The sequence below is a fragment of the Mus caroli genome, unplaced genomic scaffold (genome assembly GCF_978045245.1).
Source record: "Mus caroli unplaced genomic scaffold, Mus_caroli_1 scaffold_15, whole genome shotgun sequence".
NCBI classification, from domain to species: domain Eukaryota; kingdom Metazoa; phylum Chordata; class Mammalia; order Rodentia; family Muridae; genus Mus; species Mus caroli.
The window spans coordinates 70,241,218-70,250,478 of record NW_028227270.1 but is presented as its reverse complement, the minus strand read 5'-3'; the positions used below and the strand labels follow the sequence as shown (position 1 = coordinate 70,250,478).

The following is a 9,261-nucleotide window of genomic DNA, read 5'->3' as shown; positions in this document are numbered from 1 at the left end:
TAAAAATTCTTATTACGGACTACATTCCATGCCAAGGGCAAATTAATATACTATACTGAATAATGGGAATTCTCCAGCCATAGATAAGAATTAACAAGGCCTAAAAATTCCAAGGTTCATGACACTACTTTATTCCTGAAGCCAGACAAGAGTTTATACCCCCCTAGCCCAATTAACGCTAAAGTGTAAATCCAAAGCAGGCAGTTAATCTCTAAAGCAAACATAGTCCTTTTGAAGTCACTCCTCTTGCATCTGGAGGGATACTTATCTCTAACCTAAACATTTGTCTGGTTCCTGCAAATTCTTTTTGTAGTCACTCCTCTTATACCTGGGAAACTTCAATGTACCGTATCTGTTATGTTTTACAATTTATGATATTCGCTGTAATATAATTAGTCTAAGCTCGACCAGAAAATTACATTCAGATTCAACACCTCTCTTGTGTGTGTTTCTGTCTATCACCCCGTCCTAAAACTTTGCCCACCTACTCTAGAGAACCATTTTACCCAGACACGAGACCCAGAGGGTCTACAACACAATATACTATTAAATGATTTAAAATAATCATGATAAAATTTAAGGTTTCTTTTTTTCTCCTAGAATTTGACAGCTATGCAAAAATAAAGGGGAAAATGAAATTATTTTGAGGAATGAACTAGTTAAAGTCATTTCTCACAATATTAGGACATTTGGGACAGGAGAGGTGGCTAGTAGTTCAAAGCACAGGCTGCCTTGGACAGGACCAAGGTTCAATTACCTGCACTAACATGGTGCTACACAGCCACCTGTAACTCAAATTCCAGGGGAAAGTTGTTTGAATAGGATAATTTCCTGCCAAGATAAACAACCAATGAAGGGCTCACAGCCAAAATATATGCTCCTCTACATTGCAGAGAAAGACTGCTAGTAAAGTGGGGGAGTGCTCAAGGCTCAGCATATATAATAAATCACAAATATAAACAGTCACCAAACATACTAAAAGTTTCTAACCCCACTGGCTAATACTAGTTACTGAAGTGAGTGGACTTGGGAAAACAGGTGTCAAAGGAACAGAGACTAAGCCCAGCCATGTGCCAGAGGAAGCCCTTGTTCACCTGAGCTGGAGCCCAAGGAGTACACAACCTGTTAATACCAACATGCATGGAGGAACCTTCCCCTGCTCTGTCACTGTAGGACAGAAACAGCTCTGCTCAAAAGCAGGAATGTGAACCAGGGATCACTTCCTTTCTGGATGGAGCCATGAGCACAGAATGATAAGCTTGAGAAAGGAAAAGATTCTTTATAGGAAAAGCTCAAGTTTATTACCAGGAGGCACGGGGGAAACGATGACTGGGCAGATGGGGCATCTTTTAGAACGTCCTGGTGTGTGGAGGCATGGGTGGCCTGAGCCACCTGCTCCTTGACCTATTCTGGTCTACTGGGTTTCAGAGGTTCTCTGGCCAGCAACACCTGAGTGCCACTGGATTCCAGTTCTCCTTGATATTGACTGGATGGTTCTCTTTGGAACTTATAGGGCAGCCAACACGCATTCCTTTCATTGTACTCTGATGTGGGTCAAAGGCTTTATGGATAAAACCAGCCTCCTCTTTCTCTCCAATTTCTGTGTATCTGAAGGAACGGTGGTGCCCCTCAGGACTTCTAGGTGGACAGTGCCCCAATGAAAACTTGATCCTAATTTTGCCAGGTGTACAGGCTCTCTGGACAGCAAGGTCTGGCTTGAGCTTGTCTCTAGTTACCCTGTACCTACATGGATTTTCATTCCTCTTGGTTTAGGTAACAGCTTAATGCCCATTTCTTTTTTTCACTTTCTTTGGATGTTGTTCACAGGCTCTCTGGGCATCAACTCCTGAGTGCAGTTTGTCTCCACTTCCCCTGTATGTAAATGGACTGTTCTGCTCCTCTGGGCTGGCATGGCCACAGCTCATCCTGCTTGCTGCTCTGCTATGGTATGTGTCATACAGACCCTCAGAGGTGTGGTTTGAGGTACCCAGCTTGGATCTCAGTGATTCCACTTTGCTGAACTCTTTTATCTTTGATTGGTCCCCTTCAGTGTTCTCTAAGATCTGGAATAGAATATTTACAAGGCATGTAATTTCACCTAGCATATGGTAGATGGATTCTTTTATTGTTACAACCTTCTGTGTCTGCTCAGTAGCTGGTAGGGAGCTAGAATTCTTTAGAATATCCTGCTGTCCCTTGCATTTTGTGCTAAGGTTTCCACAATGAAAAGAATTACTTAGGTTGTTCTTCCAAGAGGACTTATAAGTAGCCTCTCCCTTTTCTGGTGTAAGTCTTGGTTGTATCCTGGAGCTCGGTGGAGCTCGGGATGGAATGTCTTACTCTCACATGCCTTTCTCCCTGACTTATGCTTATAGATCTTAGGGTGTTCTGCCTCTCTTCATGAAGGTGAAACCCGTTGAGATCCAACACTTTGTTCTTGTCCTTTGGAACACTGATGTTGTTAGTTTCGACCCTTTCCTGTCTCTTCAGGAACATATCACATAAGCCCTGGGAAGTCTTGGTGTTTTGGCAACTAGCCTGGAAGCTGAGCAGAGAGTCCTGTCAGGGCAGGATGACCTTGGCAGGGTGGACTCTACTGGGGCCAACTGGATGGTGATTCACAGGTCAAGCTCTTGACTGCACTTTTTTTCAAAATATTCTGACTTGAGTCCTGCGAGTGTTGTGTGGTGGGTATTTGTAGATGGGCTGGGAATCTGTTGGCCCCTAAAGACCCAAAGACCCTGAGACAGATATTGATGTCCTGGCACTTGTGACTCACACTGGATCCCAGACTTACTCTCCATGCACAAGGTGGCTCTTCTTTCACCTCCACTGTAGTTTGTTTGGCATCTGAATGTCTGACCCTTTCTACAGGGCCTTCCATTGTCATACACTGGGGGTGATTTCCTGAGTCCTCCTCCTGGAAGCTCTCCTGTGTTGCATGTTTGGCCATTTTGGGATTGGTACTTGGCTTCAGAGTGCCTTTTCTGATGCCTCAGATAGTCCTGACATGTTGGGGATTTGCTGCCAGGAAGTACGAGGCAGATCTCTGAACACTCCGGTATCTCGGCAATGGATCTGGATGGGACTTTGTGGCCCCATGGCTGGAAGCAGGTGGAGGGGTTCTTTGGGTCTCCTGAGCCTCTGCAGTTGAGTGTATAAACTCACCTCTCTCTACCCTCACAGCAGATCCAGTTTTCATCCTTGTCCTCCTGGATCCTGTGATGCAAATTTTCCAGGACCCTGGCAACCTTGGAATCACAGATGGGTGAGGAGGGATCCACAACCTGGGGGAGGTTTACGGCTGGAATTCCAGGTGGAGTCATATCCCTTGCCACAAGCATCTGCAGATTGGGTCTCCCGTGTTTCACTGGAAGCTCTGTGATGTGTGATGCTGGATTCCTTTATGTCTTTGCCTCAAGCAGGCAATAGTGCTCACCTGGTTTCATGTAGGGCCACTATTCTGTCCTCAGTGCACGTTTCCTGAGTCTCAGCTCCTTCCCAGGGCTGCTGCTTGCAGTGCCAGGCACCTTTTGTGCCCCAACACCAAGGTCCTTCTTGATGGTGTTATGCACATCAAACTTTGCTATGTCCTTCTTTAAGGGCAGCCCTGTAGGCTCAGACCCCTTCCATTTGCTGGATTTGTAAGGTTTGGCTTTGAAGATGGAGGGCTGGGCAGTCTGGGAGGGTTGAGGCCTGTTCTTGCAATAATGAACAATGTTTTCTATGAAATGTCCCTGAATCTGGGTTGGTTTTGTGAAGTGGAGGAATCTGAATATGGTTCCTTGTTGTTCTTCCATATTTGTTGCATTTTGGTGATTCTCTGGCTCCTTGTGGTGCTGAATGCTCCAGTCATGCTCAGGTTGGATGGTGGCTGCCCTGATACCTTTAGAATATATGATGCCCAGGGAAAGTTCTCAGTGGGCTTGCTAATAGCTTTGATGATTTTGCTCATCATAAGCTTTGGTGTCCTTTGAATACATTCCATGTTTCCCAGGTAGGCTTTCAGCTGATAGGCATGCCTGTATCCCTTTCTCACTGGTAGCACATGACACTACATAGGCCCTACTTTTCAAACAAGGAGGTGTTTGTTTTGGAGTAGATCTTGGGAGGATTTTGTTTTCTTGGACTTGTTTCTCACCTACCAACTTTTGTGTCACAAGTTGATGAGGTACTGGCTGATCCTGGGAATGCTGTGGAAGTCCTTTAGCCTAAGATGGAGCTTCGTCAGTGTCACTGTCATCACTAAACCTCACAGATTTACATCTTCCCAAGGAAGGGCTTCTGAGCTCATGGGCAGTAGCCACAGCTGATTCAGAGTTAATAGAGAATGTACCCCAGAAAAATCGACAAACATTGTTTTGTGAAAGATCCTCCAGGACCTTGAGATAAGAGGACAGCTGTGAGAGAAGAAGAGGATCCATTTTATGTCTGAGGTTCGAAAAGGGTTGTGGTGTGAAGTCCAGGTAACGTTGCTTGTTGGGACTGCCAAAGACAGGAGGCAAAAGCATCAGCCCCAATCAGAGGATTAAGAGGCCCATCTTTCAGTGTAAATATGGCACCTCCATCGCCTATATATCCTATGCCCCTTAGTCTCACATCCAACAAAGATGCCTTTGAATCCCACCCTGTATAGCATATTCAGAATGAAGATGCACAGACCCTGAGCCCACATCTGGTATGAAAATTCCATAGGACAAAGATTCTTACATTTCCATAGGTTGTGATAGAGTCTTGGTCTCTTCCTCCTCTTTTCCTCCATCCGTACAACCTGGAGATAATTAAGCAGGATCAGGATGAGGAATGAGAACACAAAGCAGTGAGGCATCCTCTTGTGACTCCCCATCTAGGACTCTAGTGCTCAAGCACCATGACACAAGGACAGAGAACTGAACCTGAGCAAGGGGAATGGAGGGGCCTCATCTCTCCATGTACACTTTTCTTGCCCCTACCTCAACCTTTATAATTCCACTTACAACATTGTAATAGCCACAGGATCTGAAAGAGGAATGCATTTTGAGAGGTTGAAGCTACCTGCTGTCAGATGAACCTGGGTCCCCCCATCCAGGGTCACAGCATCACCCTAGTGCCTTGAACAACACTCCCATGTGTAGCACCCATCCCAGGCCAACCACAGCTCCTTTCTATCCCAAAACCTGGGGGTTCCATGATTTTCCTTCCCAAAAGCTGCCACATCTTTCTTGCATACCTTGTCCTCTTCACTAAAGGCTAGGCCAGAGGGAATTTCTCTCCTCAGGAAAGCAGAAGCCTACCTTTTCCAGTAGCAGTTTTCTTACTCGTATTCTTCTGCCACCTCTTCACATCCTGCCAGTTAGAAACAACACACATGAGCTGGAGACCTTTCTTCCTTTTTCTGATAGACAAGCTTCCTGCTCTCTTTGGTCCTCAAATACATGAAATCTGCATTTTCCAGGAAGTGTTCTCTCATCCATCCTTGACTCACTCATACTGTGCATAAACACATTTCCTTGTCACCTTGTTGGAAAAACAGAAGAAGGCACTGTCTATGCCACAGTTACCACAGATGTCCACAGTTAGTGTTCATCCCACAAGCACCTACCCAAGGCTGAGCTCTGTGTCTGTGTCTGAGATGTCAGGTGATACCTGCTTTCTCAGAGCTGAGGAGACTGAAGCCCTGACCTGAGGCCCTTGGTCTCATCACCTGCTTCACATCAGCTCAGAACAATCAAAGAAGCGCCTGAACAGAGGACTTGTGATCTCCTCTGAGCTTCTCCTGTGCCCCCCCCCCTCTGAAATGCAGTCTGTTCATGGAGCCTCACTCATCCTTAGTGGCCTCTCTGTCACCATGTACAGGTGGTCTGTGAGCTTCCTGAAGACACCTCAGGACCACTCTCCCTCTGCCCTGCCTGTCAATCCCATCAGACTCTTTCTAGAGAGTTCCTCTTAATGTCTGTAGCTAAACATAAGCTACTTTCTTTGTCTTTCTTCCAATCTTCTCCACCCTTTTCCTTCCACCCATTCTATCCCCTAACAGTTGATAGTAAGGGGGAGAAAACCATAGAGGGGAAATGGATAGTCATTATTAGAATATTTTCTGCTGATTGTGGGGCGGGGTTGAGTTCCTTGGGGATATTTCATCTTCACTGTCAATATATCCTATTTCTATTTCATCTGTCTTCTGTCCACATAACTGCTGATCAAAGTATAAACACAAGCAAGCAATAAAAACCAACATCAAAGACAACCCACCATGTCTCCCAGGAACTAGCATTTATGTAGTCTCTGAAACATCCCCAGAATCACTAAAGCTAACAGAACAGAGAAACTATCATCTGCTAGCAAAATCGTGCCCTGTCTTGACCATCAGGCAAGTCATACTCAGCTGCTGTGGATATTTTGAAGCAGCCCCATATCTCATATCTGAGACTAAAATAAAAGATTATATTCTGTTACTGTTTTTTTAAGTGTCCCTAAACCAGCTTTCCTAGAAAATGTGAAAACAACAGCCATGAACAACAGACTGCTGCTCCAGTGTGTGTGAACTAAGGTTCTCCTCACCTGTGGTTTGTCCCATTCATTCTCAGATGCTGGTGACACTGGGTACTCCTTCAGGAAGGGGATAAGTAGGAAAAAGAGCCCAACTCCACACATAAAGCCAATGGTCATGTCCATTCTATGTCCATGGAGTGGGGCTCATCCATGAATCAATAATGCTATTCATCAGAGAGAGAAAATTCTCCCATCTTCTGAATCACAATGCGGCTCTCAGGCTACTGAGTCCTTGAGTGCAGTGTGAGATGTGTCAGGAGGGCTCAGGGCACATCACACAGGTGTGGCCTCCTCATCACAAAGGGCTGCTGGCAGTAGAGAGGCTGCAACAGCCCCTCCCCAGCCTCCAGGAGAAGGTCACCTCCTGTGTCCTTTTCCTGCTTCCTTTTTCCCAAATCTTGCTGCTGAGTCAGGCATAAATAGACCTCTGGCCATGTTTTGTTCCTTATCCCTGAGTATCAGTGCTCCTCTGTGTAGGCATTTGTTTTGTCCAGCCTACTTTAACAAGGGTTAAATTCCCTCTAGCCCACAAGCCACCAGATGAAGTGGGAAAGAAAGGTTGTAAGGATATGGGGGAAGCAGACCTGTATAGAAATAGTTCTACTGGGCAATTACAAACTTTGTTGGTCTCAGTCCAGTTCCCTAGCAAATACCAAACAGGAATCAGTTCCTGCAGACCAGTCCACTGGGCAGACACCACACACAAGAGTCAGCGAGGGCAGTTGAATACAGACGAATCTGTGAAACTGCCAATGAGGTCTGAGTTCAAGGAAGCAGAAAAATCCTCAGGAATCTCACTAGAAGTTCTTTGGTGAGTTTCTCTGTAAGAGGACTCCATGGGTGAAGCTCAGCAATTGTAATGTAAACCAATACAAGCTTTACACCTGCAATGAGTAGCAAAATGGAGCTAGGCAAACCAAACCTCAAGCTTCCACTGTCTGTGTGATCATATTAATGATCCATCTAAACGTTATTCATCATTTCATTCATATGTTTCCTATAGGAAACATTCTTTCACCTGTGTCTGCTTCAGCCAAACATTCTTTCAGGTGTATTTCAGGTGTCAACCAGAAAGTTACATTGTATTTTTGCCTCCTAGAAGATACCTAATTGAGTCGATCAGGTTTTTAGTTTTTGACAAAGTAAGCTTCTCGATGGAACTTGAGTTGTTTCTGTGGTATTGTCACTGTCAGGTTGTCTTCTGTCTGCCAAACCCAGTCTGTTCATTCTGTGATCACAGATTGTCTCAAGTCATACACAAAACTTCCTTTTGTCACTTATTTATTTAGATTTGTTTTTATTTAATATAAACAAAACTAATATACTTTCTTGTCTTCAGGTACAGAACTGTAAGAAAAATGAAATTCATTTTCTAACCATAAGAATTCATGTGGCTAATTAAGAACTAAACCGCCAATGATAGTTTGAATAGTTTGAATGCTTAGTAGTGTTTGGATACTTTCCTTGGAAGGATGTAGACTGCATCCTTTGAGTCCATGCTCAGAAATAGTACACCTGGGCCTATGGTAGTTCTATTTCCAGGAAACTCTGTACCAATTTCCACCATGCTGTTTAAACACCAGTTTACATACCCAATAGCAGCTTCTGACACGTCCCTTCCCTCATCTTTGCTAGAATTTCTCATTTGTTTTGATCTGAGCCATTGTCATTAAGTAAAATGGTATCTCAGTATTGCTATAATCTTAACTACCTGAAGGCAAAGAATATTGAAGTATTTGCTGTTGAGAATTCTCCATTATACTCTGCACCTTATTATTTTGTTGGGTTATTTTGGGTGTTTCTATCTAATTTCTTGTATTCTTTATATATTCTGAACCTTAATTAACCTGAAAAGCTGAGAATGTTGAAGTATCGGTATTATAATTATCATCCTCTGTGATGACCTTTTAAAAACTATCCTTCAGTCAATTTATTGATTGGTTGAATTTTGATATTTAGTAATCACCATTGTTTATACATTCTAGACGTTAAGACCCCACAGAGAATTTCACTAGAGGGATGTACTCTGATCCTCTAGGCCTGAGAAGCAAGCATCTTTTTCTGCACAGGGCCTTTTAATTTCATGTAAATTCATTTTCAATTCATGGGCTCTTTTCTGTGCTATTCAAGTTCCTTTTTTCCCATTAAAATTTTATTCCCTTCACATACTGATTGTAGTCCCTTCTTCCAGTCCCACCCTCACAAATCGCTCCACCCATTACTCCCTTTCCTTCTCATCAGAGAGACCCCCCCCCCTTGGGTACCAACCAGCCTCAACAATCAACTGGAAGCAGTGCATCCTGTGCCACTGAAGCTCACCCAGGCAGTCCAGCTGAGGGAAGGGAATCCTAAAGCTGGCAACAGAATCAGAGACAACTCCTGCTCAAACTTTCAGGGACCCACATGAATTCTAAGCTGCACACCCTCTACAAATATGTAGGGGGGCCAATTGCCAACCTTTGCAAGCTCTTTGGTTGGTGATTAAGTGTCTGTTAGCCCCCATGTGCCCCAGTTATTTGACAATGCAGATCGTCTGGTGGTGGCTTTGACCCTTCTGGTTCCCTCAACCCTTACCCCAACCCTTCCACAAGACTCCCCAAGCCCTGTTCAATGTTGGGCTTTGTGTGTCTGCATCAAGTTCCATCAGCTACTCCTCAAACCCTCTCCCACCCAGGTCTTTCCTTCCATACCTCTGACATCTTTTGGATTGCTTCTTCTGAATGTGATTCA

At 44.4% G+C, this 9,261-nt stretch overlaps 1 pseudogene; it reads right to left on the bottom strand.

Moving 5' to 3' along the window:
• Positions 1-1,297: 1,297 nt before the first annotated feature.
• LOC147000983 (uncharacterized) lies at positions 1,298-8,750 on the bottom strand (annotated as a pseudogene).
• Positions 8,751-9,261: the final 511 nt, after the last annotated feature.